Here is a 19,251-nt window from a genome sequence, read left to right as displayed (position 1 = left end):
TTAACAGCACCACAGACAGGTAGATCGCGCTCCCACTAACACCTTTGGCTTTACCCTAGGAGACTTTTCCCTCATTTTGCTCTTCTGCTGCTCAGACGCTGACCTTTCAACGCAGTCATTTCAAAGAGGTGCCAATCACTCACGGCTGGTTAGTGAGTTGAAGCCAAAGCCCTGGGTACGAATATCCACTGTCAGTGACGTGACAGTGTTAGTGGATCAGTCACATTAAAGGATTTGCGTTGCCTTATTCACTAGTAGAAAAGTGACAGGAAGTCCTGGATTGTCTACTGAGAAAGCAACGTATGAGCTGAATCAAAAACCAACCCCCTAAAGGCTCAATCCTGTATATTTAAAGTGCAGGCAGACATCCTGCTGCACACCAGACCCCCTTCCTTCACAAACAAATAACGGGGCAGTCAGCGGTGCACAACTGCTCCCCCAGCCCATGTCCTTCAGGGCCTGAAGTCAGCCGTCAGTATGCTCGTTGTTACTCTTTGTGGAAAGCTGGGGCGCGGAGGGACAGGGCAATACTGCCATACAGCTAAGAAATCCCTGACAGCAAAAAAAGCGACAGTGCTGACTGCTGCAGAAGGACGGCGATGCCAGGGTCAGCATCTGGTGTCCCACATCATCTATACCCAAGTAATTCTGAAGAATAAAATCCTTCATCACGATGGGCATGGCTGAGAAGTCCATGCCCATCTGACATGATCCTAGCAGCAGATGCACTGCCTCGCAATTTCCCCGCTGAGGTGCTAGATGGCCAGTGCACGATCACGTGCCGCTAACAAGTCTGAGCTGATGCTCCCAATTCCTGCGGCTTTGTGTCATGGGAACCTTGCTGATCCAGCAGCCACTTTTCAAGCACCGACTCCTGCCAGAAAACCCACGAATCAAAGGAGTCACCAGACAAAACACCTCTGTCAACGTTTTAGTAGGCAGGGTGACCTCGGCCATGCCATCGGGAGCAAACCCAAAATTAAGCTTCACCAGAGAGACACTCAGCCTTGCCAGCCCTCAAGTGCACCTCAGCCTGTTCACACCACAGCAAACGCTCAGCATCACGTCTGTAACAAGGTTGAGAGTCGCTCTCTGTTAGATCAAAGATTGACTCTGCTGGCTTAATTTCTCCAGCTGACAAGGAAAAACAAAATTCAAAATAAAATCTGAAGGGATGTAGACCCGGTAACTTTCCTGAGGATTTCTGAACACGAAGGCTATGTGCTACTTCTATACGGCAAGAAGCAGTGCTGGGTGCTGCTCGGATTGCAGGCATACCACAGGGACGTAAAGGCAGGACAGCTGCCTAATTCCAGAAGTAGATAAGAGACAGTGCAGCTTTTCCACAAAGATTGATCTGCCTGGGTCACCTTTTACCCATTCATTTTGGGCAGTATGAGAGAGAACCACAGACCCATAGGCTCATTTTCCCTACGACACAGGGTGGGTTGATGGTACGGCTGGTAGAGAATAAGGGAAAAATGTACCTGAGCTCTAACTGTGAGATGTGACTTTGCCATGGGGGTGCTCCTCCCCACACAAGGTGACTGGGAGCGTTTAAAGCCAGGTCCGTAAATCCCAGCGAGACGGGGTAACCCGAAGGACAGCACTCACTTTGGGAGAAAAACGCCACCACAGCACTGACACCAAGCCATAAACTGCCCGACACCACACCATAAACCAACACGGCCGTGCTGCAAATATTGTGGCGTTGCTGAGAGCGAGGTTTCTAAAAACGGCGCGGCTTAACAGCAAGCTGTTTGCCCAACTATTTCAGCAATTACTGCTCTGGAAGTCCTCCTTCCTCTCCTGCTCGAGTGCAATTTGGTTTTGCGTTTCCAGCCTACGGGGTCCTTCCTCCCTGCCTGCCCCCCCACCGCACTCCTCCTTCAAAGCGAGGCTGTTTGAAATGATCACGTCCTAAGGAGGATTCAAATGAACGTAAACACCAGCTGAAAAAATAAATGCTTTCTAAGGGAAGGGTAGAAAGCTGGTCTTTCTGCTCGTGCCATGACATCTCCATAGCGCAGCTTGTTTTGCTTCTGTAGTCTGTGCAACGTCTCAGGGCTTCAGCTCTGCTTAAATACTACCTCCCAAAAAGCTGCATGGGGATATCTCTGAGACCAGGGGACCCATTTCTCGGTGGGACAAGGCTGTCCTTGCCCAGGGGTCTCCACCTCGCTGTTACTCTCCACCACGACCCCACACCGGCCGGAGGGGGTCCGGCTGTGCCAGCCGGGGGGGGGAGAGGGGGGGCGCAGCTCCTTGCCCACCCCCTGCCGCCTCCCTGCGTCCTGCGGCGCAAATTGGTTAACGAGTTTTTTTGTTAGAAAGCTTGTTACCGGGGCCGGAGGGGACGCGAGATGCATATCGCACATATCGCACATATCACACCTATCAGGGCTGGCCGGGTGACAGCCACCTGCTTGTTTCGGGGCCCCGCGCAACGCCCCCCGACGGCAGGGGGACACAGGGAATCCCCCCCCCGCTCCCTAAACCGTCCCGCACGGCCCCAGCGAGACAGGATCCCAGCCTTTTACAGCACCCCCATTGATATTTTTCTATTTTTTTTTGTTTCTATAATTCCGTTTTAAGCAGCAGCCAGACTTCCACGGGCGCTCAGGTTTCACCCCGTCACCTGTTGGCTCCCGAACAACCCCCGCCTTTGTTAGGGCTCCCGGCCCTCCTTCGAGCCGGGGGCTCCCAAATTCCGCACAGCACAGCCCCGGCCCCCCCCCGCTCCCCTCCGGCCACGACGGGGCTGGGGAGGGGAGATGGGCAGGCTGCGGAGCCCCCCGAGGGAGGGCTGCCTCCCCCCTCAGCGGGTCCCCAGCCCCGAGCAGCGCCGGGGGGACCCGGGGGCGAAACCCGCAGCGCTCCCAGCCCCCGACCCCCAGCACGGCCCCCCCCGGAGCATCGCCGCTCCTCACCTCGGGCTGCAGCGGGGAGCTCGGAGGAGCGGCCAGGCACAAGCTCGCTGAGGAGAGGAGGGGAGGGGAGGCGGGGGGGGCTCCTCCTTCCCCTCCTCAGCCCGCCCGCCGCCAGATACCTGTGTGCCGCCCCACTGCCCCCTCCCCCGGGGCTGCGGGCCGGGCACGGAGCGGCTCCTCCTCCCCAAAAACACCCCCTCCACCCCCCGAGTCCCCCGACCCGAGCCCCTCACCCTGCTCCGGCCCCTGGCCCCGGCTGCTGCGGGATGAGGGGGGGGCGACACAGCGCTGCCCCCGGTGCCGGGCAGAGCTCGGTTTGTGCGGCGGGGAGGCGGCGAACATGTGTTTTTTAACGAGCCCGCTTTTGTCCGTGCCGCTGCTGGAAATAGGTTTCCCACCCCACCCTGCATTGTGTGCCCCGGGGGCTGCCCCGGCCCCTGCCCCGGCACCGCCGTGAGGGAGGCGCCCGGGGGGGAGCTGGGGGCTGATAAGAGCCGGGAAACGATTGTCCCGCCACGGGGTGTACTTAAAAAAAAAAAAAAATAAAAAAAAAAAGCGATCTATCAGTGCCTTTGCTATCGCTGCTTTTTCTATCACCGCCTTTTTAGGACATCCCAAGTGGGAAGGAGGCGTCCCAGCCCTTGTCCCGGGGCAGTGACACCCAAGCTGCTTGGGCTCTGGCGACATTTTCTGCCTGCCGGGGCTGGGGGCTCCGGGTGTGCCTCTGAGCCTTAAGCCAAAGGATGAGAGCCCCACCAGCCCCTTCCCCTTCCCCACTGCTCTTTGTTTCCCTCGGGAAGTCATTAGCAAAGGTCGTTTATGAGCGAGGTGTCCCTGGCAGCCCCCCGCCATGCCCTGCAGCTGGAGATGTGTGGCCATGGCCTGGTCGTCACGCCCAGAGCTGGGGTGGGATGGAGCGGGATTAAGGTCACCAAAAGCCCACCAGCTACAGCCGATCCCTGTCACCAATCCCAGCCTGATCGGCCACCAGGCCTTCAAATGCCGTCGTGTAGCCAAAGAGGGCTCCTTGGTGTGGAAATGGTGGCCAGAGAAGGCCCCAAGCAGCAGCCCCGCTCCTGGTGCACCCAGGAGGGACACGAGGCTGAGCACGCAGGTTGTGGCTGCCAGGGCCCTGCCACCACAGCCCATGTCCCTGCAGAGGGGACACCACCACTACCATGCCACCACCACTGACACCACCAGCACCACCACAGCCTGAGGCCTGGGGTGGCTTCCAAAATCTGCACGGCAGACTTCACCAGCCCCAGCACTGGCCAAATGCTCTTCACTGCCTTTGACATCTTCTTTGTGTTCCTTCTTCATCAGGGCTGACAAGCAAACAGGTGAATGAGGTCCCACACAGGTCCAACCCCACCAAATCAAAGCCACAGGCTGTGGCTCCTGCAGTGGCAAAACCAACCAGCTACAGCCCCTCCACACCCCATTTCCCTGCCATAAGCAGTCTCACTGGTTGTACCACCTCAATTCTTAAATGGCTAAGTTGTTTTAAGGTCAAAGTTGGCACATCGCTTGGATGAACTAGAGATTTTGTCAGAGCGGTTGTCAGTGTTGGCTTTACAAAACCCAGACTGTTTCTACTCTGTTTGTTGGACTGAACAGCCCCCATCTGGTGGCCAGCTGAACATCTGCCAATTCCATTCATCATTAATCAAAAATGGAAGTGTCAGGAATAATGTTTACTCTTCCCTGCTAGACGACTGAATTAACCAACAACAATTTGCATATATTGTCTTCTCCTTTTTCAGGGGTGCCTGACCTTTGCTCAGCAGTCCTCCTTAGAGCAAGGACTCACCCTGGCTGCGCAGCACGCTACGAGAAGGAGCATCTCATCTGGGACTTGTGCAGCTCAGTGGCTACAGAAAAGTTTGCAGGGTTTCCTAAACCTAAAGCCTACTGAAGCCACTTTTCTGGGCAGCCAGACTGTCCCCAGTCTTGCTGACACACTGAGACCGAAGAGCTTGAGGGCGTGCACAGATAGCTGCCTGCGCTGCTCTTTTTCCCAGGTTTTTCTGGCTCGAGCACAAAAACTACTAAATTGTTCTGGGCAATGTATTTAAATATTATCAGGCAAAACCAACTATTGTGATCTTCTAGCCTGAAATCACCTACAATGTGGTCATAAGATTTTCCTAAAATTACTGTCTGTATGAATGAAACGTTTGATTTTGATTTAAAAGTACCAGTACAGAAAAACCCAGTACAACTCCTGTTAAATCCACTGCAGCCCTTTGCTAAATTGTTTCAAGTAGTCAATCACTTTCAACTTGGTTTGGGGTGGTTTTGTTTTGTGTTTTCTAATCCGATATTGCTGCATTTCAGTGCTCAAGCACTGGATCGTAATTGTACCCTTGAATGTTAGGCTAAGAATCAACTATCGTAACTCCCCCTGGGCATTTGCAAATTGTGCAAGTCATTTCTTGGCTATCTCTTTTGATTCAGGCTCTTTCCAGAGAACAAATGCGTTGCTATGACTTTTTATTTTTACACAACAAATACAGCAGCATAAATACTTTTCATCCCAAGCATAAACTATGCTACAGAAGTTACCTAAAAAAATAAAAAAAGAAGGGAAAAAAAAAAAAAAAGAGAGAGAGATGATCACAAACCTCCCTGCCCTTTAAGGCACGTTCCACATTCCTGGATCCGGCTGGGTAGAGCTAATTCTTTAAACAACCGGATGGTTGAGGGGATCTGTAATGGATATGGAACCTTTTGCCCCAAGGTCTTCGCACAAATTTAGTCTGGGTAACAACTTTCTTTTACTACTGACCAGGCCACGCGTGTTCTCTGGCCTGTATGAAATTTGCTCAGAGTATCAGTGGGGTTTCACAGTTCGCAATTATCCACATCACAGAACATCCCTTGAGATAACACCAGTAATTGCTACCTTTGTTGGCAGTCACAGAAGAGAGACCAAGGAGCAGGGAATGAATTAACCTCTTGTGCTTTAGAGGCAGTTTCTCTGGGTAGGACGGTGGCATTAACACCCACCTGATTACTTCTATGGATAAACAGAGGAGTTCACCCACTATATCATCACCCTTTAATGATCACCACCTTCACTCCAAGACTTCTAATTAAGCATCACCTCATCTGTCCATTAAAAAAAAAAAAAAAAGTGAGTCAGCTATGAAAGGTGAAAGTATGCAGTAAGGTGAATGGAAGCTAGAATAAAACAAAACAAAAAAAAAACAAAAACAAAAAACACAGAAATCTGTCAGTAATAATTATTTCAGAGAACTCAATGAGAAAACTATTCAAAATAAACCAGGACCAGGTTTCATGTTTTGAAACAAAACGAGCCAAGAAGGATTTTGCATATTTCTGACAGCATGGGAAGAGTCCACAGAACAGGAATTACAACTGCTCTCCAAAGGTTTGTTCACAAATCAAAGCCCAGGCCTGGTGCGCTCCTGTACATACATACCCTCAAGGAAGTTTAGGAAAGGTGCCCAGAGCATGTATGACCATGACTTCAGGCTGCAGCACCGGGAGCTCTATGGCACTCAGATGCTCTCCACCTCCAGTGGCCCCAGGTCTATACCCTGAGGGAGCAAAGAGGTCAGGGTGAGGGATGCAGTCCCATGGCAGTCTAAGCTGCCTAGGCAAAACCCCAGCCCAGTGAAAAAATGCTGTTTTTTTTTTTTTTTTTCCCTGAACTAGCCAATGCTAGCACAATGGAAACATAGGTCCAACCCCTTAAAGACCACTCTACATGTCAAAAACACAAACGAAATTTAACTATGTTCACCTTGGTGTGTTCTGAAAGCCCCATGGACATCCATCGGCAGCTCGAGACACTTAAGCACCTTGTCAAACCAGGCCTTAGGCCTCCTCCAGGTTAAGAGCGTGGAGGTACGCCTTCATATATAGGAACAGTTTGCACAATTTTACCGCTATATATAATCACCTGATGCCTTTAAAGCAAAGCTGGAGCTTTGAAGGACCGTAATAAGCCTACAGAGCAGGTTCACACCTCTTTATGTCTTCACCTACAGCCACAGGTGCAACCTCCATGTGCTCTCCATGTCCAGCCCTGCTTCATCCTGCCCGTCTCATGTGCCCTCCATGGTGGATCCAGCATGGACTGGGGGATGTCCACCACATCAGGACCAGGAGGGGGCTGAGGAACCGCAGAGAAGCAGAGAGGAGGGGGAGAGGGAGCAGCACGAGCAGCTCCTCACCACCCACTGCTCAGGAGATGACTTACAAATGGCAGACCAGCACACCAGCTGTGCTGAGGCCCCTCAGCTGTGCCACTGCTTCTTTTTGTTCCATGTTTTTCTTTTTGATACTACAAAGAAAGGGCATGGAGGTGGCACCGCATGAGTTCTGATGTTTCCAGGGTCTGAGTCCTTGCTATTTTTTAAGTGAAATTTAAAAACACAGAGAAAACCAGCTTGGTAAAAGGCAGGTAGACACAAGATGATGTGCAACAGAGATGGAGAGAGCTGGGGATTAAACTGAAGCTCGCGTGTGAAATGCAACAAGTGAAAAAATGAGGAAGAGGTCATTTTTGCCCCGCACAGGTTTATGGCTGAGTCGGGGCGCTCACTTTCCACTCCTCTTCGCTGCCCTCACTGTGGGCAGGCTCCTCCAAAGACAGCACTCTGACTCGATCCTCATTGACTGCACAGCTTGCAGTTGCATGCGGTGTGGGCAAGTGACGGCCCAGTGGCTCTCCAGGCCTGGCCCACAGCAGCGCCGCAGCCACAGGCCAAGGGGCCTACAGGTGCCACCCTTCTGTGGTACCAGCCGGGCTATCTCGGCCTCATTAACACCCTCGGTTAATCACTGCCCGCTTCCCAGGCTGCGCGAGGCACGATGGAGAGAGTTGCAACAACTTGTGCCTGCGACGCTTTGCCTGTAGCGGAGCTGACGCAGGGTGGGATGGTTGCCTGGCTTTTTAATAACACACCAGCACAAACACCATTATGCAACGTGGAAGGCGTTGCGTAGCCAGTGCTAATGCGCTGCGTGCTTATTGAGGTATTTTTCAGCCAACTATTATGCCAAAGCCTATGCGGTTGTTGAATGATGTCACTCTTATCTGTGTCAGGTCCTGTTCTCAGGCCTTGCCGCCAAAGAACCCATCAGGATTCACTTAAATTGGGTTGGGAATCGATTTGGATTAAAAAAGGAAATGGTGTAAACTCTGCGGGGCTCTTCTACTCAAGGGCAATTCATCCCAGGAGCAGGGCATCCACGTAAAGAAACAAACCAGTATTTAAAAAAGAACTTCAGACCCTCAATGAGCACAGTTTTGGGGATGAGTAGATGCTCCAGCTGCACGTGGCCTGCCCCATCGCTGGCTGTGCTTCTCAACAGTCTGCCCTGAAGCCAGACTTACTCTCAATCACCTGTTGTTTTCCTAAGTGAAGGCAAAGTTTGACATGGAGGTTGACTACCACTGCTGCAACACTATATTCAGGGAAAACAAAACCCAATTTAAAGCCAAAGCTGAGGTTTGCAAAGATTTGTGGTAACCTCCAGTTGCTTAAAACCGGGGAGGGAGGGAAATCTAGCAGCCCCTGAGGCAGGCAGCCAGCAGAGTGCTATGCTGCCGTTTTCTGAAACCCATACAAAGCACCATGCACCATAAACACATAGGACAGAACAATGATTGATTAACTATTAGTTTATTTTATTGAATGAACCTCACAGGCTGACCTCAAGGCACAGTGAAGTAAGGAGAACATAAAATATGTCTGATGGATAAGGAGATGCATGACACCTTTATTCGCTTTTGGCATAGCAGTTGCAAAGGAGAAAAAGAGACTGCCAGAGATATGGGCTGTCAAGACCGAAGGCCACTCAACTCTACTAAAAGGCATCACCAAAGGAAGATAAATGTTTCTTTTTTTTTTTTTTTTTTTTTCTTCTTCCTTTTTTTTTCACAGAAAGATCAACTGGTAAACAATTATTACAGCCAAGTAAGGCTGGGAACAATCCTCTCACTTCTTGCTCAGCAAACAAAGAGCTCTGTCTCGAAGCTGGGCATGCTTCTGCCCCAGCAAAGGTTCATTGATCTTCTATCCAGCCAGTTCGTGCTCTATGCCACTTCCGTTAAGGTAGCTTTCTTGATTTTTATTACTAATCTCCATAAGCTGGCATCTTGCTAAAAACAAAAAAAAAATAAAAATCCCCATGTCTGGTTTCCTAGTGGAACTACTGGAACGTAACCCATTGCCCTAAGAAGGGCACCAAAGCAATCACCGTTTACAGGCCTAGCCAGGTAAAATCAACATTAAAGGGGTTTTCCCCGTAGTACAAACTTCACCTAACTAACATTAATCTAACTTTGCATGACCAAGCAGGATATAGGGTAAGCATGCAGGGTTTATGCTTGGTTTCTCTTTTCCTACGAGGATTATGATTCAGCCTGTTTTCTGGGAAACTCAAATGAGCTTTCCACTTTACAGAATGAGGAATGATGATTTGGGAGGTTACATCCTTTCTTTTTTTTTTTTTTTTTTTTTTTTTTTTTCCTTTCCCTAAGTATGATTAGTTTTTCTTTGCTGGTCTACCTCCCAGAACTGGTTTATTGTAGGATGAGCTGTTTGAGATTGTTGGCACAAGGGAGGGGATGGGAGGTGAGCGCAGAGTGATGGTCCCACTGCTGGGCAGTAGCTAGCTATTATAACTACACTGATACATCAAACCCACATCAAACAGCAGCCAGGGAACATGGCTTCACCAGCGTTTCTCTCGGTTGCCTGCCAAGTGCCGCTCGGATTATGGACACAAAGGTATGAACTGAGGAGAAAGATTAGCCAAGACGTACTAGATCAGTTAAAAAAAAAACAACAAACTAACTAACAAACAAAAAACACAAAACAAAAAACAAAACACAACAAGCCTAGTAGAGACACAGTTGAAAGACTTTAGAAAGAGACAAGTTTCTATTCTCAAGTATTCCCTTAACCACATAGCTAGATCAGGTGGAAGAGACATAAAAGTACTCCTTTCCTTCTCTTTATATTGACTCTGCTTGAAGTTCAAGGCCAAGTTGGACAGGCAACGCCTGTTCAAGATGCAAGTTACACCTGGTTTTCAGTAGGATAACAATGAGGATCTCGGCTAAACCAATACTCAAATAAAAATTAATTATGTTTTTTGGCTAGCAATCATTAGACTTTCTACACAAACTGAAAGGTATTTAATCATGACTACAACAGGTAAAATTATCTTAAGTCCCCTAAATATCAAGCTTCACCTCATCACCAACACAACATTAATATACACATGTCTGGAGCCTCTAATAGATATTTCCTTAACCGTATTCGTAGAAACATGTGCAGAAGCTTAAGACTACATAAGTATATTTTTCAGAATCGAAGTTTTGAGATTATTCACAGTAATGAAAATCCTTATGTAGGAGGTATACAGTACAAGTGAAGATTGTTTAGGAACACTTAACTGGAGCTCTTGATGCGAGTGACCTTTGTACAAGCACCCATTTATTCTTAAGTCCTTACAGGACTGTCAGCTGCTGAAACAGCAACTGTTTGACATTACCTGACACCTCATAGTTTGCTGTCAGCCACCTAGCTTTAAGCTACACCCACCTGGACTTGCCAATATGTCCCAGCTTTTCTTTCTTACCAGCTTACTTAGGAAGGTGGATTCCTTTGGACATGCAGCCATGAAGGAGTAATGTCAGCTTTAAAAGAGTACCAGGAGTGAACAAGTGCCATTCAATCACTATGAACTGAAGCATTTCACCGCCGCTGTGAGTTCCAACATCAGAGGTGCTCAAGTGTCAAGACATTTCCTCAAAGATAGTTCAAGATTAATTTCTCCAATTCAGCAGCTTATAAGGGAAAAGTTCAATCATTTTCAGGATGAGGCAGCAGAAAATATGCAACCTTCCCACTACGTAATGCTTCAGTATCTCTTAAACAGGTTTTGAAAACAAGCATTTGAGATAGCAATATAAATTAATGGCAAAACACTATGTTGTGACAAACACGGTTTTATTAAGTAAAAACTCTGAATGTCATAGCTGCTTTGTATGGCTGCAGATATGTCTGACAGGTGATTTGTCAAGACATAATGTTTTTACAGGTCTAAGCAATAGCAACTGTCAGATACCAAGACCAAAAGTCTTCAGCATATGTCTAATGTTAGTTTTAGTTTTAGACCATTTAGTAGCTTTAAACCTGCTCATTCTCCTGACTTGCTTTCTTGCCTACAACAATTATTGCTGAGACAAGTTTAACTCCCAGACAATTAGCAAGCAGAGGAAAGATGAGAATAAATGTTTCACAATAACCCCATACACAACTCTCCAACTTGATGTAATCTTTGGATTTTTGTGTTACACTCACACATATCCCTCCCTCCTCAGTCATCATCTACTTTCTCTTCACTGGTACTCCTTCATAATTCTCTTTCCCTGATATGCAAAAGTAATGAGTCAGTGATAATTATATTGTTTTTGTAAATGCAATCTATTGACAGCTGGCCTGGACTTTTCTTCCAACATCATAACAAGAGCTCTAGTCTTCTGAAGGTATTCTGCAATTCACACCAGGTAAGTTTTAAAGAAAGAAACACTTTTTTTTTTTTTTTTTTTTTCAACAACGAGCAGGGATGGAGATTTGGGCAAGAACTACCTGGAAGGTTTGGACAAGTGGCAGCTATCGCGTATGCACCAGCACTGACATCAGCAAATTATCCCATACATACTTTCAGAATGGCAGAAGCTCCATTATTGGAAAGATGACCTAAACAGAATTTGTTATACAGAATGGGGACATTAGGAGGAAAAAAATGAAAGAAAAAGATACATGGCTTTAAAAAAAACACAATCTAGTTAAACTAACTACAATTCCTTTAACAAGAATTCAGTTACTGAAAGAAGAATCTGGACCTTGTTGAAATCTTGACCTTGAAAGCACTACAACTGCTTTCTAAACAAACTTGGTGCCATTATACAGTCAGATTAGAACGTCCTTCCTCAAGTAATTCTTATCATGCTGATCAGATAACCTCTAAAATTTGACATGCCTTACCATGCAAAGGTCCAGAGAGATGCATGCTCAGTGGGAGTGAAAACAGCTCTCGTAGAATTTTATGCATTACAGTTCGCACCGCATTAAACCACATAAAATACCAAGAGCACATGCCAAGACCACAGAGCCTCAAGTGCTACTCAGCTTCCTCTTCTGAATGAGATCTAAGGCTGGATTTACTTCATTGCACATCACTGTGTAGAGAACATCTGCGTAGTCAAACCTAGCTTGTAGTGTAGGTTCAAAAGTGTGCACTTGGCAGTCCAAAGCACCCAAATAGATGACAACTTGTTAAAAGTGCAGCTAGATCCAAGTCTTGCTCGATACCATTAGACTATGCCACCATAGCTGACTGATTCCTCAAGGCATGAAAGACCAAGTGGCACCAGCTGTGCCGCTGGGACAGCACACACACAAGTGGAACAACAGATTTCATTAACAAGGAAGAGGAAGAAGACTGGGAGAAACAGAAGATGGTGGCTTTAGATGCTAAAATAAGACTTTTGTACCTAATTACAATCTTGTTCCTCAGCTGTCACAACAGCAATGGACAGATTGCCTCTTCTTGAGTTTTCTTTGATCTTCAGAGGACAGTGGAGCTAACACAAAAAGGTCAAGGATCTGAATCAATATGCTGATCCTCCCCAGCAATGGATTTCAATAGAGATCTGTTACCACACAGCGAAAATGACTGAGGCAAGTCCAGGGGATGCAATTATCTGTAGCTTTTTCCCATTAAGCCTTGTAACCCTCTCAATGAGAACTTAAGAACATACATGTACATACTTCAACTTCTCTGTGAAGTTAATAACTTCACAAGAGACAAACGGTACAATGGGCCATTCACATTTTGTACTGTCAACAAATGGAGAGACAGCTTTTGGACCCAGTTATTGCATATAATTACACCTATCTCCATGAATAAACAAAAACTAGTTTGCATTTTTTCCCTGATCATTAGCCTAATTTACATAAGTGTTATGAGGCCAGTTCTTCATCCATTAGCGTGAATTAAGTGATACCCTGCTGGGCGCAGGACTGTTCAGACATGCTGACTGCAGAGCAGCTGCTCTCCTCTTCTGGTATTGAATGTTGATTAGCATCATAGCACATGACACTCGGCGGGGCATATCGTGTGTCACACTACGGCATACAACATTTAATGAGAACCCAAAGCAAATCCCATCATTTAGAAAGCCAATCTCTGCTCCAAGCAGCAGGGCAATAATTAAGCACATGGTCCATCTCATCAAGGACTGAACTGCTTGAACAGTGGACATTATTTTGGGGGGACAACGCCGACTACCTGAAGCAGAGTTGTACATAGCAAGTGTATCCACTATCAAATAATCAAATCAATGCACATTTTTCCAGCAAGACACTTGCACATTACCTTTTCAGTTCTGATCTATGAGACAGAATGAAGCTTCTGCATTATTAGATCTATAAAGAAGATTTAATAAAGGATGCAGCAGCGATGAAAATAGAGTGAAACAATACCAATTTAAACCCTACAATATGGATCAAGGTTTAGCATCACTTTTCTGTGACTCCTAACAGATCTCCAGTAGAACCATTAAATTCTTTGTCAGCTTTCCTCATCTGAAAGATGGGTTGATGCTAGCCTGTCTTGCAAGGATTGATTACTTATTTGAAGACTACTTTGACAACACTGTAAAGCAGCGTATCATGGTGTTACAAACAACGTTTCACTACTTCGACACTATTGAATGGAGGCAAGGAAAAGCTTTCCATGACAACAGCTGAGCCATTACTATTACACTGTTCAAATGTATAGGGAAATTCTGGATATTTTGCAAGAAAGCATGTTTCAGGATAAGGGACAACAATGCAAGAATGCCGAAAGCACTGCTGCCTCCACTCACCCATAAATCATCATCCATCAAACATGAAAAAAGAGTAGCTTAGTTTGTTCTGAGTGACTGGAACTTGGCCACTAAAGATTTCAGTGTCCACATCTCTTCCCCAGAAGACACATCCACTTTTCAACCTAAATACCATGTTTTCCTCTGCCTAGTTTTCACTTGCTCCTGGGCACTGGTGTAAACAAAATAGCAGAGTTCCTCTGGGGAGAGCAGGCCAAGTTCGGTCACTGGAATTGATCTAATTACTGTCATAGTTGTACAGCTGTTTCAAAGAGCACAGCCATAACCCCTACAGGAGGGGTGTTAGAAGAAATTAGAGTGACATCATTAATCAGAAGAACAATGATGAAGCATAAAGCAGCCCACTTCTTTTTCTGCGCTGGTCAAAATACAGTCACCTTGTCAGAGAATGTTGTAGCGTAATAACAAGGGGCCAAGGATTTTACAGCTACAGCTCTCTCCATGGAAATAGCTGAGAAGGAACATATACAGAACACATCACCTCTCTATTTTAAAAGATAAAGGAGAAAAACACACACACACACACACAAAAGAATTCCAAATTGCATGTTTTCTTATTTTTGTTCTCCCATGATCCTAGGTTACAAAAATATCTCTGCTAAAACATGTCTGGCAAAGAGTTTAAGACGACCTTGCCTCCACAGTAGTATCGTAAGGCAGTGGCACTCAACTTCTTTTCTGGACAGACCATGGATCCCAGTTCAGCCTCAGAAAGGGCCACATGCAGCACCTCCTCATCCTCACTCTTCTTTTACACCCTAGCTGAACTTTTCCTGTACTGTGTGAGCGTAGCAATCTAACTGCACATTTATTTGTGCAGAATGGTGTCCTAGGATCTCCTGTCCCCCTGCCCCCTTGCAGACTATTGAAAGAAAGGAAACCCCAGGAGCAGCCAGGATGGACAACCCTGCTGGCCAGCTGCAGTGTGGGGGTCACACCGAACATCTTTGCAGGGCTGAGAGCCTTCAGCACCGAGCCCACGGGGTGCTGGAGAACACACACATTGGAGCACAGGCTGGGAGGACCTGCAAGACATCTGCCGTGAGCCTTCAGTGAGGTTCACTGCTGTGGCTCCATCCTTTGGGGGCAGTGCCAAATACAGCCAGCCACTGCAGTCGAGGGGATTTAGAGTATCTCAGCTGTCCTTTGATAGGAAGGACTTCACAGCTGACCTTGTGCTAGTAGATAAAACAGCGCCAAGGCACAAGCTGAAGCAGTAGCCTACAGTCAACTACCCTGTTGTGTGGGTGGGTGCACTAAAAAGTAATAATGTCTCTATTAAAGGTGTGTGTGCGTGGGTTGCACAGCACAGTGCAGCTACAGGCAAAGGCCAGGCAACATGGACTGGGCCAGTCTGGCTTTTGGTTTCAGGGTCAGGGAACCAGTGACTGTATCACAAAATGAAAAGCAGCCCAGACAGATGAAGCCTCAGGATTCAGATAAGTCTTCTACTAACTTTATTAAACCCCTATAAAATGTGTAATAGCAGAATAACTGCTGCCTTTCCTCATCTTTTAGGCTTACACCCCTCAATTTTCAGGCTTACAAAATTTTCTTGATAAAATAAAAATTTGAAATATGATTTATTCCAAGCTGAATGCTGGAAGTCATTATTACAAACAGCAATACAAAATGTCTGTTATAAAATATTAAAACAAAGTCTTCCATCATTTGGAAACTTTTTGATAGAAACAAATGCAATTTTTAATAAAAACAGTATTTAGCCATACAGATTTGAGAGGCAAATTAAAAAATTGGTTATGAGACCAAAAAGAAAATTAACTTGGAGAGATTTGGAAATGCTTTTTGGAGTCGGGATGATTTTATTTTATTTTTTAAACACATTTTACACTTACAGATGAACTCTAGTTTAGGGTAAATGCAAAGAGGCCAAAAGACTCTCAGTGTCATTCAGGCAGCCATGCATCTCACGGAATACTGCTGTTTTCAATCATGTTAAGCAGTGTTAATTTTTTCACATTATCAGCAAAGCAAAATAAGTACATGCTGAGGATAAGGAAACAGCTTTGTTTATCTTCAAAATCATGTGCTTACCAGAACTAAAGCATGTATTTGCCATATGTCAGCCCCTACCCCCCTTCTTTACATTACATATTCATCAATACAGCGCTGTTGTGCTATATTGTTAGCAAGGAATAGGGGGCACATTTTAAAAAGCAATTAAGCGGGATAAAACTACTTGAGGGAAAGGTTTTCCACCACCACCACCAGTATCTTAGGGAGACCAACGGGGAAACCCGATATGGAGGAATGTCAGCCTGAACTTGATGAATTTTTACTCAGAGCAATGCTCGCCCCTCCACAGCTTCCCACGTCGCCTCACAATACCCTCCCTTCGCGTTTCCCTTTATTCGGTGAGAGGACGGTCACGAGATGGATCTGTTCGGCTCAACATTTTTAATAGAGCCATATCTTCTGTTATTGTTTCAAGCTTCAGAACTCAAACCATCTGTATTTTTACACACAGCCTGCCAGCAAGGGCTGTTTTGCCAAGCAGCTCGTGCGTGCTGAATCCAACACATCCTGGTCCCGAGCACACAAAGCCGACTCAAACACTCCCGGACAGCAGCAGCCTTCCCCTAGGATCCGCATTTCAGCTTCCTGTGCTGGTGGGACTGGAAACATCAACAGCTCGGGCCAGGCACACAACGAGCCTCAACGCCAGGTCAAGTCTGAAGTCCTCTCCTTTGCTCTTGTGGTGCTGGGGTTGGAGACAAGAAGTCTAATGGCTCGATTTTACAGCTTAGAAGGGAGAGCCTTGAAGAGCCTGGTCCCTACTTTAAGTGAAAGCAGATTCTCCCTGGCACAGATGCAGCCCAGTGCTTAGCAGCATGCTGCTTGCAAACACTGTCACGCTGTTGAGACAGACATTGTATTTCTTGAGACAAATGTATCTGAGTTTTAACTCATAAATAATTCAAAGAGAACCTTTATTTCTACAGTGAAATGAAAACAGAAGTTTGTAAAATATTTCCAAGCTTATTTTTTTCAGATTTTTTTTTTTTTTTTTAACTGTTATCTTTTTATCTGTCCGTGAACGATACTACCAATATCCTTGTAACTCCTCTGTTTCCTTGGGAGTTAGGATGCTCAGCCTTTCACGAGTTTAGCTCTTAAATCAACAGACGTTTGTTATTTAAGTTATATTGGCATTGCTTCCTTTCTGTTCCTGTAGGCATGACACGGCTGTTTTCTTCCTAGCCTGCAAGCAGCATCTTTAAAATGCAACAATTGCGTTATCCACACCCCTACAAAAAGTAGAGAGAAAACACTTTTGCCGCATAGAAAGGCTGGCAACTCCAAGCACGCTGCAATAAAAAGCCAGACCTGATAAAAATTCCATTACTTGCTTATCTGGAGCGATTCTTCCCAGTTCAAAGGGTCAATTTCACAGCAGGGCACCAGTGCTTATCAGCCAGCTCCGCTGAGCCTTTCACTTGCAAAGAGAAGTGTTGCCTCCAACTGGCATGACAACGGCACCATTAAGCAGCCACTTCAAAGATATAGATGTTGTAAATGCTTTGATTTTGCCCAGTGTTGTACGCCAGTGCTACCCAGCCGGACATTTTCATGCAGAGGTTGGATTCTTCACCAGGGAAGTGCAAAGCAGGGCATAAAGCCACGGGAGATGCAGGGAGCCCATCGCGTGCCTCTGCTCCCCAACCAGGTCTCCAGGTTTTCCTAGGCACAGCTGCCGAATATTGCAGAGATGGTGGCAAGGTTTATTCCGTGGGCTCTCTCTGGTCTTCTCTACCAGCTTGGGCCAGACCTGGCAAAAATACCTAACGCCTACTTGTGTAATTAGTGCCACACACAAAATTAGGGCTGAAAAGCACATATGCAAGAGGTATGACAGGTCTGTGGCATCTCCCCACTCGCCTCTGCTGTGTTCGAGCCCCTGCCTGCACCCAGGTGTGCTTTGCATTGCTGCTGCCACCATGGCCACTTTTCAGAAAGGGTTCAAAGTACAGGGGCAGCAGCGACAGCCACAGCAGCTGCAAGAGGTTTAATACAAGTGGCTCACATCAGTAGTGCTTCAAAGATAAGAAGCAGCCCCTATGTGACCAAGAAATGAGGTTATTACACGATGGGTTTGACTAACCTGCTGGAACAGGGAGCTGCAGCCAGGGGAACGTGCTCGTATCCCATAACCTGCCACCCTCCTCCAGCAGGAGAAAACACAGGGGCAGCAACGCTACCAAGGAGAATTTGCAGGATTGAGCATTCAGATGAGCAGATCTGTTGATTAGCTGCCTGTCTAATGACCCGGCTGGACTCATCTTACACAGGCTGTGTAGGCAGGAGAGCAGGTCTTCTGTAAATCCCTCTGGTGATTTACAAGATACGGGGTTTTGTCACTATCTTCCGAAATAAATGAAGCTGTGGAGACTGGGCACGGCCAGCACTGACTGGCTGGTCACTCCCCAGTTATCACAGGAGCATCTGATGCATATCGTACACATTAAGGAGCTTACTTGGTCATCCAACACCTGTCGGGCTGCATTAGGGCTGGATACATGTACCTTTACCTAGATCTAGGATGACTAGCCTCACACCTTTTCCAGCATTTGATCCATGACCTTTTCTCACACACAAACCATACGTTTTAACTAAAACTCCCCTGCCCCAAGAGCAAGAACTTTGCATGTCATTCATCTTTTAAAATTCCTTTTCATTTAGTTCCCTCACCGCTTTTCTTTGGGGAAACATCCCAGAGTCCCAGCCTTGTTTTTTTTTTTTTTTTTTTTTTTTCCGGGCCAACCATCTGCTTGGATGGAGCAGAGCCTTTGGAAAGAGCTCTGCAATCTCTTTTGACCGTCTGCAGTGCAGTTCCCTTGACCTGTTAGCTCCTAACCCTTGGGACGCCCCTAGCAAGACGTGCCAAGGAGGATTGCAACAGCAAGAAGCTTCATTTTCACATGAATGAGGACACCACAGGAAGCTTTTCAGCCCCAAACATTTCCTGTCTGATCAACAGGCGACAGTTTACGCATAGGAGTAAACATGTGACCCAGAGCAAATCAAGGCCGTCTACTCTAAAGCGTCTGCTGAAAATGCATATAGAGCTTGATTAAATTAAGATTTAATTCTAGAAAGCAGCTTAATTTGAGCTAGGCGTTAGTATCAAATCTTCACTGAAGGATTGCTCTGATTTTGTCTTTTTTTTTTTTTTTTTCTACTCTGCTCAAATTAAATCTTCACCAGGGTAAAGGAAGCTTTCACTTAGACCTCCTTTGTACAGTTTACGCAAGCACAGCTGAGAAGGGTATGGGACGCAAATGAAAGCTATTATAATAACTCACTGGGGTGAGGTACAACACAGCAGCAGGTTCCCAGGAAGGGAGCCCCACACGC

The 19,251-nt window shown here is 46.5% G+C and overlaps 1 protein-coding gene across 3 annotated transcripts in view; it reads right to left on the bottom strand.

Annotated features, from left to right (window-relative positions):
• PRICKLE1 (prickle planar cell polarity protein 1) overlaps nt 1-19,251 on the bottom strand; it is a 64,393-nt gene that overhangs the window by 11,530 nt on the left and 33,612 nt on the right. The window contains exon 1 of one of the 3 annotated variants that reach the window (XM_084519132.1): nt 3,164-3,281. The exons of 1 other annotated variant lie outside the window; for it this stretch is intronic. The gene's annotated coding sequence lies outside the window, so the exon portion shown is untranslated. Of the gene's footprint in view, nt 1-2,930; nt 3,026-3,163; nt 3,282-19,251 lie in introns of those variants that run through there. One more of the 3 variants, XM_084519131.1, reaches the window with a different exon arrangement.

This window comes from Aythya ferina (genome assembly GCF_964211825.1).
Source record: "Aythya ferina genome assembly, chromosome: 1".
In the NCBI taxonomy this organism is placed as follows: domain Eukaryota; kingdom Metazoa; phylum Chordata; class Aves; order Anseriformes; family Anatidae; genus Aythya; species Aythya ferina.
The sequence above is the reverse complement of the archived record's forward strand: the minus strand, read 5'-3'. Positions and strand labels throughout refer to the sequence as shown.